Below are 22,044 nucleotides of genomic sequence, written 5' to 3'. Positions count from 1 at the left end.
GAGCTCTGATGTCAGCATCTGGAGGAGTCACATCAGCAGAGGTCTGCAAATGAGCTCCCCATTGTTGCATTAACAGAATTAGGTCTCCCTAACTAGATATTTAGAGGTGACCCCCACCTCGTGCAATTACACTAATGAACCATTCAAACTTTTGGTATCCAGCACATTGGGGCTGATCACCACATACAATCTTTCATGGGCATTTGCACGGATAAACTCGGGAGATGTGGAATCCGGGAGAATCCCATACCAAGGACACACTTGCACACCTACACATACTCTTTGTGAGCACCTAGTCCGAAGTCACACCGTATATGGTTAGTTCCAGTCACACACACACATACACACAGCAACCAAATACCTTTGCCAGGTTATTGAATTAAAATGAAAAACTAGGGCTGCCATTTTAGGGCTAAATAAGAGAGCAAGAAAGTCTCACTGTATGGTTACATGGCCAGACATGGTGCAGCCGCGACACTGGCACTGACCAGAATCTGTGCACACCGTTTGGGTAAAATTGCTTGACAGGGAACCCTTTCACAGTATCTCTCATTTTAGGAAACATAAGGGCCTCAACAATGCATGGGGACTAAATGGGGGTGTGGAGACACTGGGGGAAAATGGTGACGGCTATACATGAAACAAGCAAAATGTTCAGGGGACTCAGAAGTTTGCCATAAAGAGGACTCTTTACCTTAAACTCTACACCAACACTAAAGGTTGTTAGGATTGAATCCCCCAGATAGTTGTTTTCCTGTTTTAGTTAGTTTAACTTTCTAGAAAGTCCATCTACCTTATCATGTCAAGTACCAGCTCCTGTTCTCAATGGTGGAGTCTAGTTCTTGAAAGCTAATGGAGCACCTGATCAGTTTAGCATGTTCTCTCTTCATATTCACAAGCCACATTAAGGGCTTTTGATTTATTTGCAAATTTGAAGGTAGACCAAATAAGGTCTAAAATGCATAAGAGACTCCAGAAAGGCAAAACATTCTGGAACTCATTTTACTCCAGAGTGTAATTTAGTGTCAGGGAGCCCTTATTTGTATACATACAAGTAGGAGGATTCCCGTCACCAAATTCTATTCATTTGCATGCCAGAGTGTACATTTGTAGGGCAAAAGGCAGTGTGCATGCTTGTTTGCCTCCTTTTGCCCTGCTTATTTGCACTCCGCTGTGCAAATGAGTAAACGCTGCCTCCCATGCTCGCATAGCAGGCCGCCTTTAATTGTAATTGTAAATGCTGCCTGCCTTACACAGGCAGCATTTACAATGCATCCCTATGAAAATACATGCTGGTGAACATGGTGGAGCATTTGTCTGGCGGAGGGGAAGGGAGGCAGCAGAAATGCAAATTGCGTTCTCTGCCTTCTCTACACCATAAAAAATGGGTGAAAATGAGCAGTGAAGTAAATCACACGCGTAAAAGTCTTACGCAAGACTTTGACACATGTGTTTTACTTCACGGCTCATTCACAATGAACTCCTCTCTATTAATAGTCCACTACTAGTATCTTGTGTTGATGTACTATAGATTCGAAAGGTTGTCAATAAAAGGTTTTTCAAAATGGGTGACATATACATTTGCCCCTCAAGAAGGAAACATGTCTCCCTTTGAAGGTCCCCTTATTTGGGCAAAGATTTGCTGTTTAGAAATAAAGTGATTATGAGTCAAGGCCAATCTCGCCAGTTGTAAGAGGAATTCAGTGGATACTGTAAGGGAATTATGGTATCACAACTATGGGGCGTGGCCTGATGTCCACGGAGTGAGGACGCGAGTTCCCTGAGCTCCGTCTGGGCCGCAGCAGTCCGATCCTTTTCTAGGTGATTCTGCCCACAGACACCATATCCGAGGAGATCCACCGGCGGCCGAAGCGGGAGTCCTTGTCTTCCACCCAACCCCGACGAAAATCGGGGCCTGGGAAGATTCTACCGCGACCCGGCGCTGGCTCCCCCTTCTTCCCGGGCGAGGCACACAAGATGGCGGCCGCCTCGCGTCGACAACCCAGCGGCTCGCACTGGATCTGGGAGCCTGCGACTCGCTGACTCGAGCAGTCCCACCCTGCAGTCGAGTGCACCCCGGCTCGGGCCACTCGAGGGCACCGTCAGGACCCGGTGCAGCAGCCAAGAAGGGCCAGAAGGAAGATCGCTACGCGGCCGATAGACACGGGGAAGAGGGTGCCGACGGCATCAAAGAGGCAAGATGGCTACCGCGAGGAACAAAGCCAAGCACGCTACTCTGGACCCCTTTGTAACATCCAAGCCTGCTGCTCAATCCACACCGAAGACCTCACCAGCACAAGATGCCCCTGGAAATGAGGCCAGACATAATCAAGTGCTTGAGGCGATCGCGGCCCTGAGGACATTCATCGATACGAAAATTGGGGAGGTTAAGATGGACATACAACTTATCAGGCAAGATGCCCGCAACTTAACGGAGCGCGTCACCATAGTCGAAACCTCCCAGAAGGACATCTCAGATGAGACGACGTCTCTACAGAAAGAGGTAGCGGACCTCAAACGGAAAGTGCACTTCTTGGAGGCGAGATCCGAAGAAGCAGAGGGTCGGGCCAGACGGAACAATATCAGGATCCTGGGTGTACCGGAGGGGTCGGAGACCATGGATCCGACGGCTTATGTGGAATCCCTGATACAGCAAGAAGTAGGGGTGTCGAAACTCTCGCAGGGATTCGCCATTGAAAGAGCTCATAGATCCCTCCAGAAGCGCCCCCCGCCTGGATCCTACCCCCGCCCCATCATCGCCAAGGTCCTCAATTTCCGCGACCTAGAGGTGATCCTGAAATTCTCGAGGGAAGGAGGTATAATCGAGCGGGGTGACTCAAAGATTACCATCTACCCCGACTATACCCAATCGGTGCAGAGAGCAAGGAATTCCTTCGTCCCCATCAAGGCCCAGCTGAGGACACTGAACATAAAATACATGCTGCTCTATCCATCACGACTAAAAGTAATCCACAAAGGGCGGGCAATATTCTTGGAATCACCAGAAGCGGCCATTATGTGGATGGAACACAATAACCTTGCTGAGGCTCCCAAAGAAACCACGCTAGAGGAACGCACCTAGCACGCCCAAAAAGCTGACCGCATACTAACGCGGCTGGAGCACCCATTTCTTTGGTATTATACTCCAAACCGAACTGAAGCTATACCAATACTGAAGCAAAACTACCACATCAGAAAGCTAAATGACTGCGGGCTCATTCGACCTCCCGCCTATGGACACGGACCACGGACCCACCGTTGACCAGTGCAGACCTCTTTCCTGCACGCAACCACTCGCGCCAGAGACCTGGACTAGGTCGGACGGCGCGAGGGCCCCCGAGCACTCCACCCCGGTGGCTGAAGCTGGGTGCATTAGTTTTAGTTATTTGTTCCAAGTTGTTATTGTTATGACTGTCCCAACCCGGATGAATAAAGATTTCCTGGGCCGGGGTGGGCCCATGGGCCCACCCACCCCACACAAGCGGCTCATCACCCACCCTACAATAAGGCTCATGCAACACCGGGAGAAGGGGTGGTACACCCCTCATCGAGGAACCCACTTATGCAATGGCAGCAAGACTCAAGCTAATTACATGGAACGTTAGAGGGATGGGAACATACATAAGAAGAAACCAGATTTTTTCTTACCTAAAGAGGAAAAAAATATCATTGGCCCTCCTGCAAGAAACACATCTCACCTTGGAGGCCACAGACAAAATCCCGAACTACTGGGGAGGCCAAGGCAGCGGCGCATCCTTCTCAAAGTACGCAAGAGGAGTCTATACATGGGTGAGCCCGGATACACCATTCCAACAAATGGGAACGGAGCTGGATAAAGAGGGCAGGTATGTGATAGTGTGGGGCATGCTTGAGAACACTCCCCTGTGTATAGTAAACTCGTATTTTCCCCAGCACAATATACCCTCACACATCAAGGACCTATGCGCTAAATTGCTGCACTACCGAGAGTATACGTTCATATGGGGGGGGGACTTCAACTCTATTATGAACCCGGAACTGGACAGATCGACAGCTCCACGCATGTCCCATAGCGCCTCTCCTGGGGCCCTCCCCAAGATGGTGGCAGACCTACACCTAACGGACATTTGGAGAGACCTCCACCCCTCGGACAAATCATATTCATTCTACTCGGCTCCCCATGGCCTCCACACGAGACTGGACTACTTCTTCATCGCCAACGAACTAACCCCCCAAGTTGAATTGGCAGAATACATGGGCAGAACAATATCCGATCACTCCCCCTTGTTGTTGCAGCTCTCCCTCAAGGGCCCCCGCCCCCCCATCCCTACGTGGCGCATGCCATCAGATGCCTTGACCGACCCAGCATTCAAGGAAACCTTAAGAGAAAAGCTGGAAGAATACTTAGCGATGAACAGGGGTTCGGTCGAGAAGTGGAGCACGCTTTGGGAGGCGCTGAAAGTAGTGATAAGGGGGGAGATAATCGCCGAGGCGGGCGGGATCAGGCGACAACTGAGGAGAGAACTGGAGGTTGTGGAGGAGAGAATAAAGCGACTTGAAAGTGGCGCCCCACCAACCACCGAAAGGGAGGCTGAACTGAAACTGATCAGAGAGGATTGCAGGGAGGCATGGGAAAGTCTCTCGAAGTTTGACTTCTCTGTGCGCACCTCGAAGGCCCACAGGGAAGCTGACAAACCGGGCAGAATACTCGCATGGCTATGCAGGAAAGAGCACCCGAGACAGGCCCTCAAGGAGATCAAAGATGCGAATGAAAAGACCTGCAGAACACGACAAGAGATCAATGATACCTTCACGGAATTCTACAACGACCTATATACTCATGAGACGAAGGTCCCCATAGCAGATATAAAGGACACGCTGGCTGAGGTGGGACTGCCTAGGCTGAGCCAGGAACAACAGGACAAACTTGGGGAGCCTATCACGGTGGAGGACATCACAGATGCAATCAGATCCCTCTCCACAGGCAAGGCTCCTGGCACAGATGGCCTCATCCCAGAATTCTACAAGGCCTACGAGGAGATCTTCTCTCCTATACTACACGCAGTATATATGGAGGCATATGAGTCGGGCACTCTCCCTAACACTATGAGAGAAACCCTCATCGTCCCGATGCTCAAACCAGACAAACCAGCCGATAGATGTGACTCATATCGCCCACTGGCGCTCCTAAACTATGACGGTAAAATATTGACGACCATATTGGCCAAAAGGCTCTCGAGGGTGATCGGTTCCCTGGTACATGAGGACCAGAATGGCTTCGTTCCGGGGCGTAACACCTCCGCCAACCTCAGGAGGCTCCAATATATCATTTCACAGACGTCCGAAAGCGAGGAAGATCTAGCAGTACTCTCACTGGATGCCATAAAAGCCTTTGACTCTATTTACTGGGAGTGGCTGATCGAAACCCTGAGGGAGTTCGGACTTGGCGAACACTTCATCCACTGGATAGAGGTCCTGTACAGCGACCCATTGGCAAGAGTTAAAACGGGTGCCATGATATCGAGGGCCTGGCCCATCCAGAGGGGTACCAGACAGGGATGCCCACTGTCTCCAATGCTGTACATTCTAGGCCTGGAGCCGGTGGCAATATACTTCAGGAAGCAGTTCTTCGACGCTGGCATTAGCATTGGAGGATCAGACAACATCATTTCGTTATATGCCGACGACGTCCTCCTATACCTGCGCGACCCCCTGGAGAATGCCCCGATTGTATTGGATGTTCTGGACAACTTTGCAAGATACTCGGGGATAAGATTTAGCAGGCAGAAGTCTTGCGCGTTCCCACTAGCAAGACTGAAAAATAAACCTGAGGAGGAGCTTCCTGAGATCGGGATCCGTTGACAGGTGGACACTTTTCGATACCTAGGCCTCAACATCACACATTCACCAATATCCACCCACAAAGCCAACACGGAGGCCGCAATGGGCGGAGTGCGGAGATCCATACAGTTCTGGTCAAAGCTCCCGCTCTCCATGATGGGGAGGGCGGCAATAGCTAAAATGATAATCCTCCCCAGGTTCCTCTACTATTTCACCAACGTGGTGTATTACATTCCCCCACCCTTTTTCAGGACACTCGACTCTCTGATCAGGGACTTCCTCTGGGGACGAGCCCGCCACCGACTCACACTGAATACCCTCACACTCCCTTACGCAGAGGGCGGCATCCAGCTCCCCGACTTTCAGAGATGCTTTCTGGCGGCTCAGTCGACACACCTAGCAAAATGGCTCTCAGATGAACCTTCAGCTGAGCTAGAACTTCTATCCCACTCCTCTTCACCGCTGTATCCCAAGGAGCTGCTCTGGAACCCCCGACTTGGACCCCCCAACCCACCCACTATACTAGAGGTTGGAATACGGGTATGGAACAAGGTGAGATCCGTGGCGGGCCTGCAACGCTCTTATACACCCGACACCCCCATGATGACGGATGTCTGCAAAACCTCCACCGACCTGGCAACTATGAGGAGATGGGAGAACCATGGTCTCTACACATGGGGGGACATGTTTCATGATGGCCTCTTCAGGGACTTCGAGTCGCTTCGAGAAGGAGATGGACTGCCACTGGGCCATTTCCTCTGGTACCAAAAAGTGAGACATGTGGCCAGAAAGAACTGGGTCACATGGCCTGAGGAACCAGAAACTCACCCCCTCCTGAGAGAAATGTATGACGTTGGTGACGGATGGAGACCGACGTCCAGGTTGTACACTCAACTGAACAATCGACCCAACCCAAAGAGCGCCCGGCTGAAGGTAAAATGGGAGGCAGACCTCCGTACTGAAATCACAGAGGCCGAATGGGCGAGAGCCCTGATATATCCAAAGGAGGTATCCAGAAACGCCAGGTTTAGACTGATCCAACTGAACGTATTCTACAGAACGTATATGACCCCTCACCGGATATCCACGTTCAACAACAAAGCGGACTCAAGGTGCCCCTGGTGCTCCTCAGACCTGGCGGACATGATTCACATGTTTTGGACTTGTTCCAAATCTCAGAAACTCTGGCAGGCCGCTGAACGGACCTGCAGGAATGCTGGCCTAGAAACTTACGAGTGGACACCCAAGGAGTGCCTACTGGGCACCTACCCGAGACTCGGCAAAATCAAACACTTGACGAAGCTTATGGATATGGCCTGCCTTCTAGTTAAGAGAACAATTGCCATGGCCTGGAAGGCCCCAGCGGGCCCCAGGTATGACCCCTGGATCAGGGAAATGGAAAGATGGACTACGGCTGAGACTGTAGCCTGGGAGGAGGGAAACAGATGCGGCGGCGACGATGTGAGCAATGTGCTGGAGGCCTGGAAAGCCCTCCTTAGAGACATGGTCTTTGCAACGAGCTACAAACCTCCTTGAACCCATCCCCCTTGCATACTAGAAAGCAACAGACACTACAAACTAGCCCACCACACCCAAGGGCCCTACCCAGCAATTGTACTGTAGGAACAAAGCAGATACCCGCCTCCGGACCCACTTCCCGAACCTGGCCACATCGATTAAGAAACCACACCGAGAGTTGGGACAGTCACTGTTACTGTTATTGTTATTTCTTTTCTCTTCTTTCCCCTTTTTTCCTTAGTTCGTTTGTTCTTTATTAACAGTTTTGTCGTTGGTTGTAAGCTGATCACCATATCACATTTACGCCAGTTATTGCATTTTGAATGTAACTGCTTTCAGAATCTTATCCTTGTACAAGTTTATTCACAAATGCCAATAAAGACATTTAAAAATAAATAAATGGTATCACAACTATGACACTTACATAAAAGATTCAATTTGCAAAAACTTTATTAAAGTTTCTGGGTTTGGAAAAACTCCTACTTTGCCCAATATCTAGGATGGGAGTAGTCTCGACCATCAAATAATAAATGAAACAGTCCTAGTTGAGTCCGTCAAATCAAAATGGCCTATACTAACAAAACCTAATCCCTGCCCTATCTCTTGTACACAAAGAGTGTAAAGGAAAATATCTATGCAAAGGAAAAACAGTGTTCAAATATAAAGAATAAATGTGGCTGAGTCAGCTATCCTCCTCACGTTAGACAGCACAGAGTAAGGTGGCCCCAGTAGGCAGGATGACACACTCTGGCTCAGTTTATTAACACAAAGGCAGGTCAAAACGTGGACCGTGGCCTGCCTGGCCTTCCACGTTAAAGTCTCTGTTTCCAGCTTTCAAAACACAGTTCAACAAAAAGTTCACTCTGGTCGCCCTATGTCATGCTCATACCTCTTAAAGCAAAAGTTCACGTCTGTCTCCCTCAGTCGGGCTCAGACCTTTCAAAGCAAAAGTTCAAAAACACTTGCAGGGGCTGCCTTCTGCAAGCTTAATTCACATTCTTTAGTGGCTCCCTTCCCCTAACATACTACTCCTTCCAATCTCCCTCAGCCGGGCTCGGACCGTTTCCTGATGTCGAAGACTTTCGAATGTTTATGGCTTTTACTACAAACCTCTGCAGGACCACTTTGACTTTCCCTTCAGTTCACACTCTTGTGGTATTTGCTGCACTGCCTCTTGGACTGGGTAGTTCAATGTCATACGCACCCAAAGTTTAACATTCACATTTTTACTCTCCCCTTTTCTCATGATTAATTTTGATGAGTTCGCTTTTACAGTTGATTCACTTTATTGCTATAAACATTTCACCTTTCACAAAGTCTTTTGAGTGGACCACTCTGTTACTCAGTATCGTATCAAAGCTATCCTTACTTCAAAGCGTATTCACAGATCTGCCTTTCTTCGCGTCTCATCCACACGTGTGCAGCCTTCAATTGTGTGTTATAATGTTGCAACTTCAATTTTTCCTTAACACACACCGGTCTTACATGTCACTTGCCAACTCACCATTTGTGTGCGTTTCTTTCTTGTCTTTACAGTTTTTCAGTTCACAAATCAAGGTTAGTACCACAGGCTTGGCCTCGCCTCCCTAACTCTGCTGTTCACCCTGGATGGTCATTGGCATACACAATGTAGCCTTCTTGTCTGGATTACGGCCTTCTCCAAGTGTTTTTCACGGCCTGTTGGAGACAAAAACCCTCAGCAGGGAACTCCTGTTGTCCTTGAACTATTGCTCTCGCCCCTCAGTCCATTGCTCTGCTCCAGTAGGTTTGCCTTCGCCCCGGAAGTTCTACTCTTACTTGTGTTCCACCTTGCTCAGAGTGTGTCTCTATGTTCCACCTTTTATCCTTGTGAGGAGAGCTAATTGGGATCAGATGTATGCACTTAGAGTCAAGTTCCTGACTTTGCCTGACAGGATTAGCGGGACATGTCCAATTCGATATTTGAGGGTTAGACTCTTTCGTCTCTGTCACCGTCTTCCTCAGCCCAGTGTTGTGCAGAAAGGGGGGGTTGGGGCATCGGAAGAATCCTAATAAAAAGAAGGGGTTAGGTGTACAGGAAAGGGGGAATACTGCATCTCACCAGGGTCTGGATGCAAAGGCGATGGCTGTGCCCTGGCCACCTGATAGAGAGATGCCCGGGGACTAGCAGGTGAGACACCCTTTGGTTTCTCACAGTACCTTCTGGCAAGCAGAGCATATTCCTAAGGTGATAAAGGTAATTTCCAATGCCTTCAATGGTTTTTAATGTTGAGGTTGATGAAGAGCTCATTAAAACTGTCTCAGGTTAAACTGCCATTTTGATAATCATGTTGGTTGAATTATGGGTATGTCATGGTATTTTGATGACATAGGGCTTCATAGAAAAGTCCACAAATGTGGACAACAGTTTGAGAAATGAGTGTATCCCAACAGTCTCCCTGGGGTTTCCCCAGACTCTTGTGTATCCTGGAGAAGGCATACATTGCGAGGACACTGGTGTTAGTGTTATAAATACTTGCAAATCCATCCCTGGGATACAGCTTCCGCTGTAATTTCCAAAGTATTTTCCTGTAATCTTTGTGTCGGTTCCCTGGATAGATTGTTTGCCAGTTTTCACTCCAAATCACTGTCATAATTTGAGCCATCAATAGTGTCAATGCTCCACATTTTATGTCTCATATGTGTGTAACTGTCCGGTCATACTCAATCTGTTTAATTCTGCACAGTCAAAATTATTGAATGTATTCCTTCCATATCACCTGTATGGATTTCAAATCTAAGAAAACTGTCTACATTAAGTTTTCAATTATTTTGATATCAGCACACATACTCTACAATGGAGGTAAATAACTGATGGGTTTTGTTCCCAGTAGAAGCCAAATGTGGAACAATCCTACTTTTCTGAAAGATAAACTGTGAACACATTTTTCTAAGCAATCCATAAAGATCTAGTGTAAGGTGGAAGAAATCTGCTGATGCAGTTGTTTCCAGGAACGCTCTTGAAGAGGAACTTTTAGTTCTTCCCAAGTCAATGATGTAGGTGAAAAATTGAAAATGAGCAACTGTTCTATCTGGTTGCTATCGCGTTTATGTATCCCCACCCATTTTCTTTAATGTAAATGTTACTGAAAACATTACATCGAAAAAACAAATCTAAATATATAGGGGGTAAGTGGATAAAAGGGGGGAGTGGGTAGGGGAAGGGAGATACATATGACATGCATGTCTGCAAAAGGACATAGAACCATCGGGTTCTTTCAGACTGTTGTAAAAGCAAAAGCGAAATTATGAGGCTGAGTACCACAAAAGGAAATACACTAAACACAGGCTTATAAAGATTCTCAGATCTTTATTCAAATAACTGTACAGTTTACAAAGGAACAAAGTATCAGATAGCTATCTGGCCCTCAGTACATCACAACGAATACCACCCCTTTCGGTGTGAGAAGTGAGAGGTACTACTGGACGTCTACATATTCACATCTTTTATCCAATTCTCAATCGCAATGTCCAGCCCTCTGCAAGTTAATTATTCTCGGTCTAGGGTTCGTGCCGGGTTCGCCTCTAGTTAGTCCAACTATATGCATGTGGATTACATCTAGTTTATAAAACAACAAGTCACAATGGCAACAGTGTATCTTAGAATTTGACATTAAGCCTTAGTACATGTTTTATACAATGTAGTTCAACAAGTGCTCACATTCAGTATTTAAACAACATTGTGTTCAAAGTATGCCCGCAGATCTGAGGAGCTTGGTGGCTCAGATTAAGAGGTGGAAGGATCCACTTCTTTAGGATACAGTCGTCATCTTGTCAACAGGCGCAGTCACGCGGTCAGGGGATAAGGAGGTAGGATTACTAAATGACGCCCCAAGGGTGCGGTTCCTCGCTAGTCCATAGTTAGTGTGTGACTAGGGAGGTAGTGGTGTAGGTCTTAACATATTTGGTGAGAGTAGACCTAGTGGTGGTCCCACTAAACGTGGAGTGTGCTTAAATGGGATAAAAAGGGCTTCTGTGGAATCACAAATGCCATTTATCAAGTGCACAGAGAAATTAGAGCAAATCTGTAATTAATACAATGTGATTAAAAAGAGTGCCCCTTCTCAATGGTCCTGGGGGAAGGGTGGACCGTGATCTTTGTGGGCTGTGCAAGTTATGGATTACGGTACCAGAACACGTGTCATGCAGCCTATGGTGTAGGTGCCATGAAGGGCTATGGGCGTTTAAATGTGCAGAGTCATACTGTTTGGAGATTCCTTACAGTGAGGGTAGGCCTACCAGTTTCTGTGCATAAAGCCGCGTGCAGTAGAACTTACCTATTGCCAGTGCATTCAGCTGCCAAGATCATGGAAGCAGCAGTGTGTCGTCTCAGATGTCGAGGATGCAAGTGTGTAGAATGAAGGCTAGGGCCATGTTAAAGAACAAGGGCCCTGTGGTGGGGTGACTACCTAGATTCCTGTTTGGAGTTGATGCAGGCAGTCAGTCGGGCCAAAATGCAAGTCATGCAAGGTGTGGCGCAGGATGATGATGTCAGCCCCTGTCAATCCCATTGGGTGTATGGGGCTAGGGCCATGTGAACTTACCACCTGTCCAAGGACACTACCGATGTGGCAAATGTATCTCTGGCAATAGACTTTCACTGGCAATAGGTAAGCTCTACTGCACGTGGTCCACCCTTCCCCCAGGACCGTTGAGAAGGGGCACTCTTTTTAATCACATTTTATTAAATACAGATTTGCACTAATTTCTCTGAGCACTTGATAAATGGGATTTGTGATGCCACAGAAGCCCTTTTTATCCCATCTAAGCGCACTTCACGTTTAGTGGGACCACCACTAGGTCTACACTCACCAAATCTGTTAAGACCTACACCACCACCTTCCTAGTCACACACTAACTATGGGCTAGCGAGGAACCGCACCCTTGGGGCGCCATTTAGTAATCCTAACTCCTTATCCCCTGACAGGCGTGACCGCGCCTGTTGACAAGATGACGACTGCATCCTAAAGAAGTGGATCCTTCCACCTCTTAATCTGAGCCACCAAGCTCCTCGGATTCAGTAAGCACCGGCATCCGCCTTACATAGGATTCATAACTTCTCTCTGCTAGATCTTTTGCTGACCACGTACATCCTGACACGTTCTTTGTCTGTTTCACTCCTACAGACCACATAGGACCCTCCACTCGTAAAGACACTCCTGTCCTGATGAAGGCCTACACCATTAGAGCTCACCTAGCTCCACGCAAAATGGCCAAAACACTGTCCTGTTGACATGTATTATATGTTGTTGTTCAACTCTTGATTGTGCCCACACTCTATGGGCCCCCTACCTGTCTATGATTCCAATGAATTCTCTAAGCTTCCTTCCCAAGGAACCTATAGAGAATGAACAAACTGTACAAGTAGATGTCTCAAATATTGACTACTTGATCATTCATACTTAGGTACTACACTTTGTAGGTCCTCAAATGTGAATGCCCTATGTTTTTGAAAAATACCAGTGTATTACCACACCACTGCACTTCAAAATAAAACCCTTTTGTGCAGAAGAACAGTTTCATGAGAATTCTGTGACCACCCACACAAGGGGTTACCCACTCAGGGTGTAGCAGTGGTTACTCTTCAGCAGAGATCAACCTGACCTTGCTCATTCGTTTGTTGATATTATTGTACCGACCTGGGCAGAGAAAGGCAGTAACCAGGTACCCTTCCGAATACCTGCCCGCGGATCGGGCCTGTTGCTGTAGGTAATCCTCTGATCTTCAGGTCAAGCATAGGACATGGTCTTATTACACGACCCAAACATTTAGCCTACAGGCAGTTTAGGCATTAACCTGTGTAAAGGTCAGGACGGCTAAGGTTACGAGCAGGAGAACACTGTCCACCATTTTAGAACACAGAGTGACTTTGAGGTGGAAATCAAAATGGTGGATGTTCCCAAAATGGCGACTAGGTTGATCTAAGGTCGGAACCTTGCGACGAAGATTTATTGGCAGAGCGACTGGGTTTAGGCCAATATATACAATAAAGGAGGCATAATATGATATCCTGTTTAACACTGTTGGTCCCCATTGCTTGACATCGAGTGTCCATTTTGCTACGAGGCAGATATACTCCCTCTGTGCCCTCTCAGAAGAAAACAAATATGTATTCTCATGGTTCTTTATAAAAAGCAGTAGTCTGAGGCCCCAGCAATTTGTTCTCATTCTTTGCTGTTACACCTGATGATACGAAGAATCTTACTTACCAATTTAGGCAAAGCTTCCCAAATTGCGTCCTTGAGCAGAAGATGACTGATTCTGCTGAGTGTAGAAATGGGCTAGTAGAAAGGGATACACCCATTCGTTAACTGAATTCTTAAGATTGCTTGAGTTTTCCAGGGGAATCCAACCCAGGTAATAATGCCAGGGCGACCCCTAACCACTGACCTGGCAGTGACACTTCCCCTAGGTAATACCTCATTGTACCTGATTATGTGGTCAACCACCAAAGAAAAATTAGCCAGTGTTCTGAGGAAGTGGGAAACTAAAGGGGGACAACAATGTCAATGTCCACCATTTCAGAGTGAACTCACAGTTCTACTTTATTTCATCAAAGTGAGTTATTTTGTTGTGATTCACTTTGATGCAGTTACGTCAATATTTGTTTTCTTTTTTCTTCATAATAGAGGGGTTCCCTCAGGTCTTCCTGCCCATCTCCAACCCAACCCTCTACAATTTTCAGGCCACACTTATTCCCATTTTCCCCAAATACACATATATTAATTGCATCCCCACGAAGAAGCTACGTCAACGTGAATTACAACAGTTATTCACTTCAACAACACAACTGAACACCGCCTTGAAGTGATTATTAATCTGGACATCCATCGTTGGCTACCAAAATAAGCCCAGTCTTTTCCAAACTTCTTAATTCTCAAGGGGCCTGCAGGTTGTTAATCATTGGCCAACTGAGATAGGAAAGGTCTACGACGAAGGGGTTTCACCAGCCTCCTCTGGGCCACAGGCTCACATTCAGCAGGCACAAGATAAAGAAACCCATCCTTCTAGTAGTTGTATCGTTTCCCCATAGTTTCACCTTTCAGATGGGATTGGCCCTGTTTTCCTACGTCCTCAAGAGAAGGACACTGTCTCTGACACTTACAGAACTCCTCCTTATCAGAAATATCACCAGCAATCAGGCCCAGCAGGTCTTTCTCTATTACAGGAGCAGGAAAGGCAGCAGGTACATTCCTTTTTTCCGAGCCTTGGATAACCTAACAGACTGCAACCCTTGGCATTGTCTTTGTCACAGAATTAACTCTCCTGAGGTCAGGGGTCCCACAATACCAACAGAATTCTTGGGTTCTGAAATGCTGATTAGCACTACTCTATTTTGTAGCAGAGGGGGGGGGGGCTAGTCTTGTAAGGACCACCACCCCTGGATGGCTTAGCTCTCCATTTTGGGGACCTCTGTGGTAATGTACTATTTTGCAGAGTGTGATTTATGAGTCTCCTTATGCTTATAACAATTTCTCTATTTATTCTTGTGATTTACCCTATGGGACATCCATTGCTCAGCAACAACAGCCAACGTGTTGGGGTTCATAGCACAAATGTCAGCCATATGCTGAACCAACACAGTATGGCAAGCACTGTGCGCCAGCATGGTCAAATTAACCATGCCCTCAAATAAATGTACTATGTTGACCATAATCCATTCATGCACATTTTTTAGAGAACCATTCACCTAAATCACCCAAGTCTCACCATACTGTTTCTTGTGTGTGGCAAAATATCTTTAGATATTGAGTGGGAGCCTTACCAAAGTATCTGTGTGAATATATCCCTTTAATATATATAGCTCTTTATACTCATGATTCTTGATGCTAAGATTACAACATTTGACAGATGATAGAAGAAGAGGGAGATGAAGTGATTTGCTCAATATCAATAATTTTGGTACTTATGTTCAAAAGCTGATAAGTTAGCCACTAACTCAAACTCTCCTAATGGTTTTGATTTGCTGTCACATATTATGCTGGTGACATTTGGAAGATAAGGAAACTGAAAAAAGAGCTAACGTTGTGTGACAAAGACTATATAGATTTGTTCACATGGGTAAACTGGGATTAAGAATGGAATGAATGTTCCAGTGAAGCAATAAGGAATGGAACATGGATGTTTATCTGTGGGGGAGGTGCGAGCGATGATTGCGTTAGGTTGCATAGATGAGAAACACAATAATTTAGCATACTCATTTGTAATTATTGTGAATCATACATACCTGCCATCTTTGCTTACCTTTTTCCTGTTTGCCAATCCTGTTTGATGTCCATGTTTACCTGGTGACGGCTCTTGATAATCAAGTCTGACACCATTATTGCTCAAGAGTGGCATTGGTTTGTGTCTCATTGACCAACAACCCCGAGAAACATGTTCTTAAAATATGAAGTTTCTTTGAAACAAATCTTAAAGGAGACCTCTCACAATAGTTATGTTTCTTCACTGTTTCCATAATTAGTTTGAATATGGTAAATATTTGGTGGTGTCCCGTGCTTTGTGGACACTTCTTAATGTGGCAGGTGAATCTGCCTGGCTTTGTCTAGGTTTGTACTTTCATTTATCAGAATTCCATCCTGATGCTGAAATTGAGGAGAACAGTGCACCCTCTCACTCTTTCTCTCTCTTTCTCTCTTTCTCTCTCTTTCTCTCTCTGGACTCATGGGGAAGCGAGCTGTATTCGCACCTTACAGCTCCACTGCAATGAAGAACATGCTACAGCAGGGCTACTGTGTGCATTACTCTTTGATAGGGAAGTAATTGCAGGGTCCATTCGTTTTACTGCAGAGAAGGTGGGAAAGCACTGTCGACAAAGGAATTAAATTCTCATAGCGGTTGACAGTATAAACCACATCAGTCTGCAGGTAATTAAAAATTAGCAAGAATTGCAGTTACCTTGCCATTTCATGCCTGATTTACGATGTATCACACAAGTGTTCACAGCTGAATTTAACAACGCAGTCTTGCTCAACATGGTGAAGGTTTAAGTACCCTCATTTATGTAGTTGACCATGCATCGACTCATAGTCTAATTGGCTTCGCGGTTATGCTTGCTCATAGGATGCAATTCAAGGAAGTTTTATACAGAAACATGAATTGAACTACAGTATTATATCATCCCTGGCCCTTTTGACCAGAATGCACCTATTATAAGGCCAGGAAACAGTCTCTTTCCTGCTAAGACCTGGCATACTGGAATAGTACTCCGATTGAGATCACGACCACTTCAACACCCCTGCAGATTAGAAGAGAATTGACGATTCCAGCTGGGTGTGACATGTGATCCACTGTCTCCATACTCCCGCCAATCCGGGCTTCTTTTATAAAGGTAACCAATCTGTTCTCTATAATACATATGCATTGCTCCATTGCACCTAAGCTAGGTTCACACTGCAAACAAAACAAATTTCAAAATACATATTATGTATGAATCCCTTAAAAATACTCTCCAAACCACGAAGTATACAAAGTTTCCAAATCAACATGCATTGGGAGAAATGCATGCCTTCATCTTGATCAATGGTGAGAAGGCCTTTCGCAGGATCAACCAACATAAGAAGGATAATAATGGCTGTCAGGTCAAACCCTGGGAGTAATAACATTTTCCAAACAATACATAACTGGGGCTTTTCATACGTTTGAGGTTTACTTTAACTCCAGAACTTTGGTGGTTCTTTCGCTATTAATAATTGACTAGTACCTGCTGGTCTGCTATCTGCTGTTCTACATTCATACTCCTTAATGCATCTCGCCATGCACCAATTAGCATTACTCGGGAAATAAGGCTAATGGACAGTCGTTGTCCATGTCTTAGTCCTCTTGACTATCGTAAAAATCACCCCTTCCGGGCCAAAAGACCGCCTGTTAATCTCCAGCGCCTTGACGTCTGACACTCACTTACATGATATCAGGCATAAGAGCATTGGCAGATTACATGACAACTGTTTTAGGGACAGATACTTATTTGTTGGCCAGCTCTCCAACAAACGCAGTACCACTGTCACATTCCAAACTATATTAAACTTAGGTTTTGGAGGTACCTTATACCTTGCTCCCCTGATGAGCCTCACTACCGCTGGGTGTTTCCCTGCTGGGCTCCCTTCAATCGGCAGATGTCCTGCTGAAATTGCTGATCTGTATACTCCTATGGTACGAAATGCTCTCCCATCTTGCAACAAATGTGCTAAGAAATTCAGTATAGCTACTAAAGGGGCTGAAACTGAATGAACACTTCTCCCTTTACAACAGCTTGTCCACTTGGCCCAAGCCGCGTCGTAGCTTCTCCTATTGGATGGAGACTAGGATTCTGCGATAAGCTCGGCAGCCTGCGTTGAAATTCCTGGCAGCGCCCAGCATCTCCTGATATCCTGCACGCGACAAGCAGCTGGGTCCGTGAGCAGTTGGTCTCCTTCGGGGAGACTGTCAGCTCCATCCACATCGGGAACCAAACTTGTGATTTCCACAATGATGCCACTAAAATCAACTCCGCTCTCTCCCTCCGACACTTCGCTAGAACTCTGCTCAGCATCATGAAGGCGGGAAATGCATAGTGCGGGCTGCCTGACCATTCCTGTAGAAAAGTGTCCATCCCTCGAGCTTCCGGGTCTAGCCTCCAACTAAAGTACTAGTCTGGGCATTGAGCCGGGACGCAAACAGGTCCAGGTGCACTTGACCCCACCTTGTGTTCAGAATCTGAAACACTGCTGGATCCAGTCTCCAGTCGCTGGAGTCCATCAGGTATTGTGAGTTCCAGTCTGCCACTACGTTCAGTGTTCCGGGCAGGTACTACACTGTCACTGACATCGCTGACTGGAGGCAGAAATGTCATAACTTCTTCGCTAGCTCCGCCAGCAACTTGGACTTCATTCCTCCCAGGTGATTTATGTAGCAACCTGCTGAGATATTGTCCATCTTCAGGAGGATGCACAACTTCACTTTCCCACTTGTAAATGCCTTGATCGCAGACGATCCTGCCAGAAAATCCAGGAAGTTTATGTGCAAGAGAAGCTCTTCTTTGCCCCACTTGCCCCCTGTCTCCAGGTTTCCGCATCTCGCTCCCTAGCATATACGGCTGGCATCTGATTTGATTACCAGTTCTGGTCAGTCTCCAAAGATAGCACGCCCATTCCAGGCGTCCATATTCTTCGACCACCATTCCAGCTCTGTGATGGATTCCTGATCCAACAGCACTTGCTGATGATATTTCAAACCTTGCTGCAAGTGCCTTATCTTTAGCCTCTGTAGCGCTCGATAGTGCAAAGGACCTGGAAATATGGCCTGAATAGAAGCTGCTAATAATCCAACGATTCTCGCTAGTTCTCTGAGCGAGATCCGCTGCTTGCTTAAGCATGCATTGATCTACCTCTTGAAAGCCCTTATCTTTTGAGCCGGAAGCTCTAATGTAGATTTCCTGGTGTCTAACACAAACCCTAGTAAATCTAGCCTCTGCGCTGGGGTAGTATCCAACTTCTCTGTATTCACTAGGAATCCCAGTGACTCTAGTAGATCCTGCACCCATCTCGTGTGGTAGACTAGCGCTTCTCGGTTCTCCGCTAGGAGCAACAGATCGTCTAGGTATATGATCAGCCTGATACCTTTCTCTCGAATCGCTGCCGCTACTGCTTTCATCAGTTTCGTGAAAGCCTAGGGCTCAGATGCAAGACCGAAGGGCATCATCTTGAATTGCCAGAGCAGCCCGTTCCAGCGAAAAAGCTAGGAATGTCCTGTACTCTTCCTGTACTGGAATGGTTAAGTAAGCATCCTTTATGTCCAGTCTCGTCAGCCAGTCTCCCTCTCTCAGGGAGTCTCTGAGCTGATGGATACTCTCCATCTTTAAATGCGGTACACTATCCACCCGTTCAGTTCTTTCAAGTTTATAACTGGCCGGACCTTCTCCTTTTTGTGTAACAGGAACATATTGCTTAATGAACGTGGGGGTTGTCAAGCATTTCTCTATTGCGCCTTTCCACTCTAACTGAGATAGTTAACACAAGCGGAGCAGGAGTGCCTAGACAGCTAAGCGCTGCTGGTGTGGCCAGCTCGGCTGGATTGGCGATTCTATGAAGTCCAGCTGCAAACCATAGACGGTTTGCAATATCCAAGCATCACTGGAAATCATGCGCCAATTTTCACAAAACATGTCCGTCCCTCCCACCGGAGGATATTCTACTGCTCTCACCTGGTGTTAATCCTTGTCCACGCCCAGATCCTCTGGGCCTGCGTCCTCTAGGGATATGCCCTCTGGATGGGAAGAAGGTATCCTGCTGCTTATTTTCCCAATATTGGGCTCTGGGATTAGGGGGTCTTCTTCCTCCCTGATTCCGACCACCTGTACGACCCCTGAAGCGGCCAGTCCCGTTAAAAACTCGCTTTGGGAACATTTTCCTAAAGGAAGCTTGTGCCTTCTCTAGGGAGGTGTAGGTACCGACAAATCGGCCCATCTCCTTCCCAATGGTCTCTGAAGAGGAGACCTTGAGCTGCTTCTCCCGCTTCGTAAGAAGCGAGATTGGTCAGCTTCGGGTCAATCTTGAGCGGCAATCCTCTCCTTCTCTCCGATTCGATGGCGCAGTTAGCGTTACCTAGCAGGAACGGTGCTCTTTGCACCCAGCCAACTAGTGTTTAGGGGTCCACCTCTTCCCCTGTATCTTTGGCTCTCTCTGCCAGATCCATGATCCTCGCGAGAGGTCCTGTCAAGTGCAGCACCTTCTCTTGGCAACTCCTCCAAGACCTGTCAATTCCCTTGCGAGGGTCCTTGCTGGTCTTAGGCACGAATGTCAACATTTTGGGATCTAGCTTGGGGGTCTCCGCCACCTTCCCAGGGAGGCCTGGCTGAGGGCATACCGCCCGCAAGCGCTGTCTCACCTCCTTTTCAAGGGCCTTGCGTAATCGCACTGTTATGTATTGGGCCACTCTGGGGGATGGTTGCCAATCGATGGATCTTGGGTTCCGGATACTCTCCGGGTCAAACATGTCCTCTTGCACCTCCTCGAGATGCTTCTCTTTGCGGGCTCTTTTTATCTCTGCTGGGCCACCTCTTCTCCTTCTTGCGAGGAAAGGTCGTCTGCTGGCTCCTCTTCCGAGCCTGGGTCATCTTCTGCATTGTCTTCCCCTCGAGTGGGGGTCATGAGGCTCAGCACTGCCTGACGCTGTAGGTAGGCTTCTTTAAGCTTAGCAAAGGCGTCGGCTATCTGTGGGGCCTTTTCTCTCACCACTTCCAATGGGCCCTGGGGGTCGTCAGAGGATTTCTTCTTGCGGGCCTGTTTACCCCCCTTCGACCCTGGGTCTGCGGGTCCTGTGGGCGTGCGCTCAGTCTCTTTTGTGCTCAGATTGGGCTGAGAAAGCATCGCTTCTAGTGTCTCCAGCCTTTCTTGTAGGGGTCTCGCCCCTTGAGCCACTGCGACTAGAGAGATCCCCAGCACCTCCTTTAAGCTCGCAGCAAGGTCCAGAGGTTGTTCCTCCTTGCTCCACTCAAATTCGGACATTTCTATTGTGTGCTGTGTGCCTGGTTCCTGAATCAGGTGTCTTAGCACGCCCACTGATCCTGGTCTGATGCCTCTGTATTACATTTATTTATTTATTTATTTATTTTCTTGCTTTTTAAAAAAAAACTATTATGTGTGTGGCTGCACCAGATTGTACATTGTTCTTTATGCCTGGTATAGGCTGCTTGTGAGCAAGTCCGCTCTTCTAGAGTGACTCAAGCTGTCTTATGCAGGTTGTCACACTTGCTGTCAAGAGGAAAAGGCTCTCCTCCTTCGTCGCAGGCAGTATGCCTGCTACTCAACTGATATACAGCTGATATGCTCCTGAGGTGTATCGCTGTCCGTGCAGCCTCTATTGGAGATCGCTGATGCTTTTAAATTTCTTAAATATACTTAATAGTATCACCACCAGGCCCAGTGTCTATCCTCTGTCGCGTGTGTAAATGTGACGTATCTGTGAGTGCTCCGGCTCCACCTCCACGAGGGTGTGGGCCTTTGTGCTCCAAACGCCTCCACCATGCGTCCTTGAAGGAGGGGGCCTGCGGCGCCTTTACCGCTCTCCGCGAGGCCGAGTAGAGCCCCTGGGGCGCCGGGAATACGGCACGGCCCGCACACCTTGCGGGTACTATGCAGATGCACCTATCGCTCGCGCCTTCTCACCACCGCAGCTGCCTGACGTTAAAGGATAAATACCGGCTTAGCACACACTGACATCAGGTTTTAAAGTGCTCAAAAATCTAGGAATCATTTTTAACATACTATTTTGAATGTTTGCAACTTTAAATTGTTTTAACACTGTGATTAATTTGTACCTATTACCAGGTTGTATACAAATCCAACAGAAAGCAGTTTACCTACATTCTTCAGCTGCTATGCAAGAAAAGACAAAAACTTTTTCTACTAAATCTAACATTTTGAAAACTATTCAAATGTCTAGGTTTTATTTCTGTACTGCCATTTTACTTTTGACTTGTTACCGACCTATCACTGGAGAGGGCCGTATTATTCATAGAATAAGTAATTATAAGGCATTCTGATTTACTTACGTATGACTTATTATTCTGGAGTTCCCCACTAGTAATTGTTTTTGTGAAACGATACACCTCCTATAGTGGCAGTTTAAGGGTGATAGAGGGTTACTTGTTGTCACTTCTTTGTGAATTGTTCACCCCCCCCCCCGTTTAATGTTATGTTCAAGTCTCCT

At 47.0% G+C, this 22,044-nt stretch overlaps 1 protein-coding gene across 12 annotated transcripts in view; it reads left to right on the top strand.

Annotated features, from left to right (window-relative positions):
* Positions 1-22,044, top strand: part of LOC138497200 (poly(rC)-binding protein 3-like) — a 3,473,032-nt gene that overhangs the window by 782,329 nt on the left and 2,668,659 nt on the right. The gene's annotated exons all lie outside the window — the stretch shown is intronic.

The sequence above is a fragment of the Ambystoma mexicanum genome, chromosome 5q (genome assembly GCF_040938575.1).
Source record: "Ambystoma mexicanum isolate Mex_15411 chromosome 5q, UKY_AmexF1_1, whole genome shotgun sequence".
Lineage (NCBI taxonomy): Eukaryota > Metazoa > Chordata > Amphibia > Caudata > Ambystomatidae > Ambystoma > Ambystoma mexicanum.
Note: the sequence above shows the minus strand (reverse complement) of the source record. Positions and strands in the feature narration are given on the sequence as shown.